The following is a 9250-nucleotide window of genomic DNA, read 5'->3' as shown; positions in this document are numbered from 1 at the left end:
CAATTATTAAAAATAGTTAAAATCAAACTATAAAAAGTGACAAATTAACTATTAAATTCTTTACTTAGGAGTAATTTATAGTCTATTACTCATTTAGTAAATATATTTCAGATAGCAAATACGAAAATTTCGTAAATCAAAACAACTGAAAAAACCAGCATGGTCATTATCCATTACAGTAAAATGAGCACCTTTCATGTTTCTGCCGGATCTTAACATTCCATGGTATTAAGTCTGCATCAGTTATCAACTGTAGGTTTTAGACAATTACAATAGACTGCTGAAGAATGTTCTAATTTTTGGACAACTTTTCGGCACCCCCACTCAACTGGTCCTTCTGAGGGGCACCTTTGACTTCCCAGTTCTGCTAGATTGTTCTCGGGAATAAATTACTCCTCTGCACCATATCAGCTTTGAGTAGTCTTAAGTTTAAGGCACATCCGAGTCAGCCACCAACCCCTTTACAGCTTCCCTGCAGTGAAAGAAAGCGAGGCAGAAACAGTTCTCTAAAGTAGGCCTAATATCAGATGCTATTATCAGATGCAAAATTTAGTGAGTTTAATGCACAGTACTTTTAGATTATAATAAATGAATGACTTAACTTCACACAAGCCAAGGCGATTTATTCATAAAACTACCAAGTACATAAAATTTAAAATTGGTTAACAGTTATAAAAAGGGTAAACAGGCAATGAATCTTAAAAAGTTAAATTATAAAAATAATAATTTAAAAGTTATCATTTGAGTCTTGAGGACTATAACTGAACAATCACTATTCCAGTTTCAATTAATACTTTAAAATTAACAATTAGCAAGGACCAGACTACCCTTAAATATTAAGCTTAAATCAATATAGTTAACACAAAATATTAGTAGTTTATGACTGCATGAAGTCCGTATTAGAAAATTACGAAATATTGAATTAAAAGATTACCGAAACATATCTGGCATGGCAATCTTAACTAAACCAATTAAGTAGAGAGAATTATCGGATATCTGGCAGTGCAGCAAATTATAGACAGTACAAACTCAGTCTTTGTAATAATTGGAATTCTACAAACTCAGTCTTCGTAATAATTGGAATTCTAGTCTCCGTAATAATTGGAATTCTATTATTAAACTGAATTAGCCTAATGAGAGTATATTTCAGGCAAAACCCTTAGTTAGAATTACTGTTACTCGAACCAAGAGCCATTACTCAAGTTTTGAATAGAATTAACAGGCAATAAAAAGGTGATGACTTCAGCTATCGTAGCGGCCGAAGCCGAGCGAGCTACTGCTGTAATGTCCATCTATTAAAGTAAAGAATGAATTATTGGCAATAAATATAATCTGGAAAAAATGCCATAGTAAAGACACATAGTAAATCAAATTTCATACTTATCATTGACCTCAATTCAAATATTGAAAGAAATAAAGTATTTGAAAAACTAATACAAACTCATGACCTATCAAATTGCTCAAGATAATTGTTTTAACGTCTGGCCTCTAAACCAGCAGTCAGGTCAACCCCGGGTAACAAAGTTATTGGGCAGTTTGCGAAGAAAAATGCGTTAAGTTCGTAATACGAATTGTGGGACACACCTACACTGAAACCGAAGTATGAAAATCTCAAGTATAGTTTCTTACAGGAATTAATACTCAAACGGTCGAACTATAACCCAGTGACTGTTAAGGCTTACAATCCCCCAATTCTTCTTTTAATGAAATTATAATTTCAATCAAATATAGAAACCAGTTGCTTTTTGAATTAAACTAAATCAAAAGATTCGCGTGCAAGGTGAAATTTGCAGCAACGAAATTCAAACTAAGGCAATTTGTAATTATACGAACATAAGCTTTGTAAGTTAAACCAAAACATTTGCTTAAGTTAAATGCCAGCATGCTATAATGAAGATTTTTCATAGCGTCAACTACTAAGCCAAGTTAAACATTCATAAAAGCTACATTATAATGTTCATGAAGATCCGGAGTTAATTTTGAGAAATGAGCGTTTAAGCATTATGAGTTACCTGGCTACGTTAAATTCGGTCGGTTAATTATAAAGTTAAAATTGTTAAGTCCGGAGATTAATGTGAATTTTACCCAGGGTACTCAAAGCTTCTTTGGTTTTTGTACTTTAGAAACAAACTTACTCAGTAGGTGCACAAAAAAGGGAATTCCATATATCGTTATCAGTTTCAAGGCACTCTAAAGTATTTACTGGAGTACATTTCATTATGAAGGGTTGACCTGTCCCTACCTACATCAAAAGTAGCGGCAATTCTGAAGATTAGTAATTTATTTTTAGAGAACTTTTATTCTAAAATTAAGCATTAAAACCGTTTCAGGGATGTTTTCAAGATGCGATGGCATTGGGAGCTTACAAAATTGATAACAAATAAGTTAACTCAACTTTAGAGCCCCAGTAACTAATTACTCATGGGTGGGCACTTCAAGGCAAACCAAACCGAAGAGAAATTTAAGATTCTACGAAACATTCCTTCTTAAGTCATTAAGATCAGTGTTGCTTTCCCAATTTCCATTTAATCCAATTGGCCTCATTACCCAACGAGTTACTGAACTACCCTACTATTGCTATTTACTTTACACTAAGTCATCAGGCCTACAGGGCTAAATACAAAGCCATTTGACACTGCAGTCATAACATTTGAAGTTTTGGGATCAGACAGATTTTGAATTATAGGTTTTCAAGGGAACTCATCAAAATTATACCTCTGAATGAGTTAAACAATTAAAATTAAAGATTTAACTAAAGTACTCAAAAGGCTAACTTAAGCGTGTGTTATTAGCAAGCGTTCATTAATAATTAGTCTACTTACAAGCAGTGTTTTTAAGTTATAAATAGCTGATAAAGTGTCCAGGCAAGTTGAAAGTTTACATTAACAACTTTAGCATGAAAATTTAAGGGATCACTGGGAAGGAATTAAGAAACCTACGAAACAAGTAATTAGACAGAAATTCATAATTCTATTGACATTCATATATTTAAATTCCCATATAATTTCAATGTAAAAAACCAACGAGACTTCAAAAATACCGCATTAAGTAGGTTATTCAAAGTGCATAGAATAGTTTGTCGCTGATCACCTGAAGAAAAAAAAAAATACCCCGATGGACATGTATAGCAGGTTAAATGACCTGCTACACACGCGACACTAGGGGATTTCCACCCCATCAGGGGCACCGCCCCTGAAGGGGTGGAGGTAAAGAGGGATGAGTTTTAAAGTTTAATAAAATTAAATCCCACCCTATACTTACAGTATTCCGAACTCTCAGATTTGGTCGAAGTCCACATTATAGAAAATCTACATAGAAACTTAGTCTCTGGTCAAAGCTCAAAAGAATCTTCAATAAAATTACAAGTAAAGGTCCAAACTAAGCTCCTAGACAACAGCGCCTGAAAATAAGGTCAGATTCAGTACAGAGTTAACTCTTTAAATGTTTTAGATCTTTAATTAAACAGCGTAAAGTAATCAGCTTGCCTGACAGCAATTAATATTACTTAAGCTACAGTATATACACTAAAATAACTTCGGAGCATTTATTTATTATTAATAGTAAACCTTAATACAAAGTTAAACTACAGGAGTTTTAGTTAAATTAGTTGAAAACGGAAAGTAACATACAAAAATCAAAGCTTTAATTTTTTAATATTGTCAGAATCAGAACTAAGCATTTTCGTTAAACGAAACAGCCCATCATTGTGATATGCATTTCAAAGTTATGGTGATATGTATTTCAGAATTATAAACTTTTATAGGAAGTGTAAAAATTTAAAATCAAGATAAAATAATGAACGTAACCTCACCCTGTGGAGTAGAGTAGCTGGGCAATACATAGTTTCACACTGAGGTAAACCGAGAACAATATCTGTCCTGCACAAGTATCTCAAGAGCCACCATTATGTAGAACTAACGGATAGTTATCTGAAAGAAAGGCGGTATCAATATTGAGCTCAACTGATTATATACATATAAGAGATTAAGAGATTAACTAATTTGCGTTAAATTAATAAGATTTTGCTAACTTAATCGTGAAAATATAGTTAATAAATCGTGAAAATATAGTTAATAAAAACTGATTAACTTAATTCGTGAAAATATAAAGTTAATAAAAACTGATTAATTGGTGAAAATATAAAGTAAATAAAAACTGATTAATTCGTGAAAATATAAAGTAAATAAAAACTGATTGTTAACTTAATTCGTTCAAATAAAGTTGATAAAAACTTTACTTAATTCGTGAAAACAAAGTTAATAAAAACTGACTTTTAACTTAATCGTGAAAATAGTTTATGAAAACTGATTGTTAAACTTAATTCGTGAAACTATAAAGTTGATAGAAACTTAATCGTGAAAATAGTTAACTTAATCGTGAACACTTAACTTAATCGTGAAAATGAAAAGTTAACTGATTAACTTAATCGTGAAAATAGTTAATAAAATTTGTTAACTTCCGTGAAAATATAAAGTTAAGAAAAACTGATAACTTAATTCGTGAAAATATAAAGTTGATAAAAACAAAAAATCATCCTATAGAAAAGTATTAACAACACTATAGTAGACTATCTTAAAATAACTCTTAAATTTAAATTAGATCTAAGCCCAAACTAGATTTAGTAACCGATGCCATTCAAACAAGGGCAAACTTTGATATTAACAGTTACTTAAAAGTATAAAAATAACCACTGCTCAATTACCAATATTAGCACTAACTAGAAAATACTGCGGTATTTCTGCAGAAGCAATCCGCGGTGGCCTAGACTATGGCAATTGACATTTTCCTATGTTATTTTACTTACTGAACAAGAATTTAATGTAATATTTATTCGGACGACTATAATTAACCCCCAGGCGCCAGTACTAAAAACAGCGAAATACATTGGACGCTCCAATCCCTCGTGGATGTCGTATCCGCGGTTACGTTCCTTGCAGTTCGTGTGGAACTATTCTTTAGAATTACCCTGCAAGAAACATAACCGCGGATACGACATCCACTAGAGATTGGGGCGTCCAATGTATTTCTCCGGGGGATAATTACAGTCGTCCGAATAAATATTACTTAAAATTCTTGTTCAGTAGGTAAAACTGTATAGAAAAACTGCAACTGCCATAGTCTAGGCCGCCGTGGATAAGTACCCTAGTGTTACGAACCGAGAGAGAGGTCCGCTTCAGGTTCGATATTATTATAAACAAAATGAATTCAACACCAACAGTTGAAACTGGGGATACGAATATAGAAAGAAACACTAACACAACAAAGGTTTATTTACAAGCTTAATAACAAAGATAAATGAAGAATGGTGTCTCCTATTTACATAAAAAAGGTAAAATCTTACACTGCATGAACTGGGGGAACAGTGAGGTAATGAAAGTACTTGCTGACCAGTTTTGCAACTCGAAGTGATGGCTTCACAAAAGGAGAACTCTAATTGTAGACGCCTTCTTGCCTCCGTATTGCAGAAAATAATGTCTACTCTTGATACTTGAAGGGCAGGAACTCCCCAAAACCTCTAGCAGAACGTTTCTTCTCTGAAGTCTTGCTCAACGTCGAAATAACTCAGTTGTCCACTCCTGAAGACGACTTGACCAGAATTCGACCAATTCTCGGGTGCCTTTTTCTCTCTGATCCTTCATCAGTTCCTTCTTCTCTTATCATGCTCTGATGATCTCTGATTTTTGCTGCTGAGTCCTCACTGATAATCTGATCTGTGGCTCTTACTGATGATCTGCTTCCTCCTACTTCATCAGTCGTATTTATACGGTGACCTGGGGGCGTGGCCTACGGGGGAGGCGGAGCATGAACGTCACAGGCTCCCAAGATTACTAGAACTTCTTAGAAAGATCTGGACAAAGTATTACATCAGAAATCGCGGCGTTTCTCACGACACTTCGGCGCCTGTTGCATTCACCAACACGCCCGATGATTCCAGAACAATCATGAGAACAGGCACCTCCAACACCTGCGCGAATGCCCCCTTGCTGCAGAACTTCTCGAGGATGAGTTTTTCTTTCCTTTAACTCATAATTCCTTGCTATGAAGTAATTACCCAAAAAGGGAAAAAAATGAAATCAACGGATTTTAGTTTTTTCTAAAGAGAAACAAGAATTAAACAGCAGGGGAACAATTCTTCATAAAGCTTTAATACTTCTCCATTCACTCAACCACTCGTGCCAAAGTAGAAAACGGTCATTAGGCTACTCATTCTGATTAAAACTTTGAAATGATAAAACACCTCTTGCATTTTCTCAAAACTAAATTCTCTCAGTAACACTGTCACATTGAACACTGGCGGTGGCCATGGTACGGGGCATTCTTTATAATTCTGAAGCAAATTTACATTCATTGACTTTGCTCTACTCTTACCCGTATTAATTCTATAATGTATATTTCCCCTTTCCTCTAACACTGAAAAAGGACCTCCGAACTTATAAGGTAAAGCGGAACCTTCTTTCTGAACTAGTACTAAAACTTTATCTCTTACACACAAACTTCTCTCTTTTGCTCTAAGATCATGTTTCCCTTTAGTTTCCCCTTGACTCCAGCTCGAGCTTCCGCTAGTTGCCAAACATCTCCTAAATTGTTTTTATAATACTCTAGATTAGTTGTGCAATCTTCTCTACCCTTACTTACAGTCAAAGGTCCGACCATATTGATAAATACATCCTCAAAAGATTCGCCTACTGAAGGAATATTACACAACGTAACTCTGGGAAATACTTGATTCGGTTTCTCGGCAATTTGGCATTCATGACAGCTTAGAACATATCTCTTTACGCCACTCCTCATCTTAGGACAAAAGTACCCCTAACTTAGGACAAACATTTTCTACCTGACTTAGGACAAAAAAAATTTGGGTTAGTGTCTCATCCTCTCACTGCAACTTGACTAGCTCATCCTTATTCAAAGGGTTAGTGCCTACTTCATCACCGTAACTAGTACTAGATACCAAGCTCGCTACCTCTATCATACTCATTCGAATCCATTAACTCACTCTCGTTCGAACCCACGAATTCACACTCGTTCGAATCCACGAACAAATTATGTCCGTAGTCTACATCTGTATCTAAACCCAACCTAGTTACTACCATTTCAGGCACCAGAATATCCCTTACAACAAGATTCACATTCTTGGATAAAGCTAAGTCATTACTGACAATAATGTCAACGCCATCAACGGGCAAACTGTCAACAACTGCAAGTTTCACTTCTCCTGACACTACCTGACTTTCTAAATTCAACTTCAACAAAGGACAAAGAACACAAATGTTAGGAAATCCCCCTAACATGACTTTTTCTTCCATGTTGATTTCTGCCCTGTTTGGCACACTCCCTCTCCTAATCAGTGAGATAGCAGCTCCTGTGTCTCGAAGCAAGACTACTTCTCTCAAACACACTCCTCCAAGAGAGGAAACTACACCTTCTGACAGAAATTCACCCAAAATTTTCCTAGTTTCTCTCATCACATCATTCCTACTTGACGAAAGGTTAACTAGAGACACTGGTTTCTTAACGTCCTTCCTTTCTATTGCACAATTTCTCGCTAAATGCCCTTTCCCATTACATCAGAAGCAAGTTAATTCTGAGATGCCATTTTACTCTTACAAACCTTAGACGTATGACCAAGTTTTCCGCATGTATAACAGGAATAGTCACTTTTACTCGCATTGTTATTACTAGGACTGAAACCTTTACCGCTTTGTACTCTACCAGACGAAGGATCATTTTGTTTCTTACTAACACTCAAATTATGAGTTAAGACTATATTCGTCAGTTAACCTAGTTGCTCCTGCAAAAGATACTTCTCACTTATCTTCTATATAAAGCTTAATTTCAGGGGATACGTTATCTTTGAAGTTTTCTAACAACACTAAGTTCTTCAAACTATCAAAATCCTCAACTTTAGCAGAAGTTAACCAATCAAAAAACAGCCTTTCTAACTTCTTACCGTATACTACATACGTAATATTTTCATCCTTTCTCAAATTTCTAAATTTCTTACGGTACGCCTCCGGTACTAGCCTATACTCGCTAAAAACAGTTTCTTTTACAATATCATAATTATCACATTCCTCCTTAGACATGCAACTATACACAGTAAGCGCCCTACCACTCATAACTGACTGTAAATATAAAGTCCACATTTCTTTAGGAGAACCTACTCTTTCCATTAACTTCACAAAACACATGAAATATTTCGTTACATCTTCCTCATCAAACTTTGGTACTAATTTCAGCACTGCACTCATGCCTAACCTATCCGCCTCGTTTTCGTTCTCGCCTGTCCGACTGTTACAAGTACTTTCCCTTAACCGAGCAATTTCCAACTCATGCATATGTTCTTTCTCTCTTTCTTCCTGCTGCATTACCAACATTTCTCTCTCTTGCTGCATTTTCATTGCTTCTCTCTCTTGCTGCATTTTCATTGCTTCTCTCTCTTTCTCTTGCTGCATTTTCATTGCTTCTCTCGCTTGCTGCACTTCCCTCTCGGCTGCTCTTTCCCCTCTCTCAGCCGCTCTTTCATCTCTCTAATACTTCTCTCTTTCTTTCTTTTTTACATACTCACGGAGATCATTCCCTTCTAAACCTAGGAGCTTACCCGACTCAATAAACTCTTTCACCATCTAACTCATTCTGGCTCTTTCTATATTCTCCCTGTTTCAAACTGTTAAAGCTGAATATTACTGGCAAAGGTCGCCACAATGTTACGAACCGAGAGAGAGGTCCGCTTCAGGTTCGATATTATTATAAACAAAAAGAATTCAACACCAACAGTTGAAACTGGGGATACGAATATAGAAAGAAACACTAACACAACAAAGGTTTATTTACAAACTTACTAACAAAGATAAATGAAGAATGGTGTCTCCTATTTACATAAAAAAGGTAAAATTTTACACTGCATGAACTGGGGGAACAGTGAGGTAAGGAAAGTACTTGCCGACCAGTTTTGCAACTCGAAGCGAAGGCTTCACAAAAGGAGAACTCTAATTGTAGATGCCTTCTTGCCTCCGTATTGCAGAAAATAATGTCTACTCTTGATACTTGAAGGGCAGGAACTCCCCAAAACCTCTAGCAGAACGTTTCCTCTCTGAAGTCTTGCTCAACATCGAAATAACTCGGTCGTCCACTCCTGAAGACAACTTGACCAGAATTCGACCAATTCTCGGGCGCCTTTTTCTCTCTGATCCTTAGTCGGTTCCTTCTTCTCTTATCACGCTCTGATGATCTCTGATCTCTGCTGCTG

Source organism: Macrobrachium nipponense, chromosome 10 (assembly GCF_015104395.2).
Source record: "Macrobrachium nipponense isolate FS-2020 chromosome 10, ASM1510439v2, whole genome shotgun sequence".
NCBI classification, from domain to species: Eukaryota; Metazoa; Arthropoda; class Malacostraca; order Decapoda; family Palaemonidae; genus Macrobrachium; species Macrobrachium nipponense.
Note: the sequence above shows the minus strand (reverse complement) of the source record.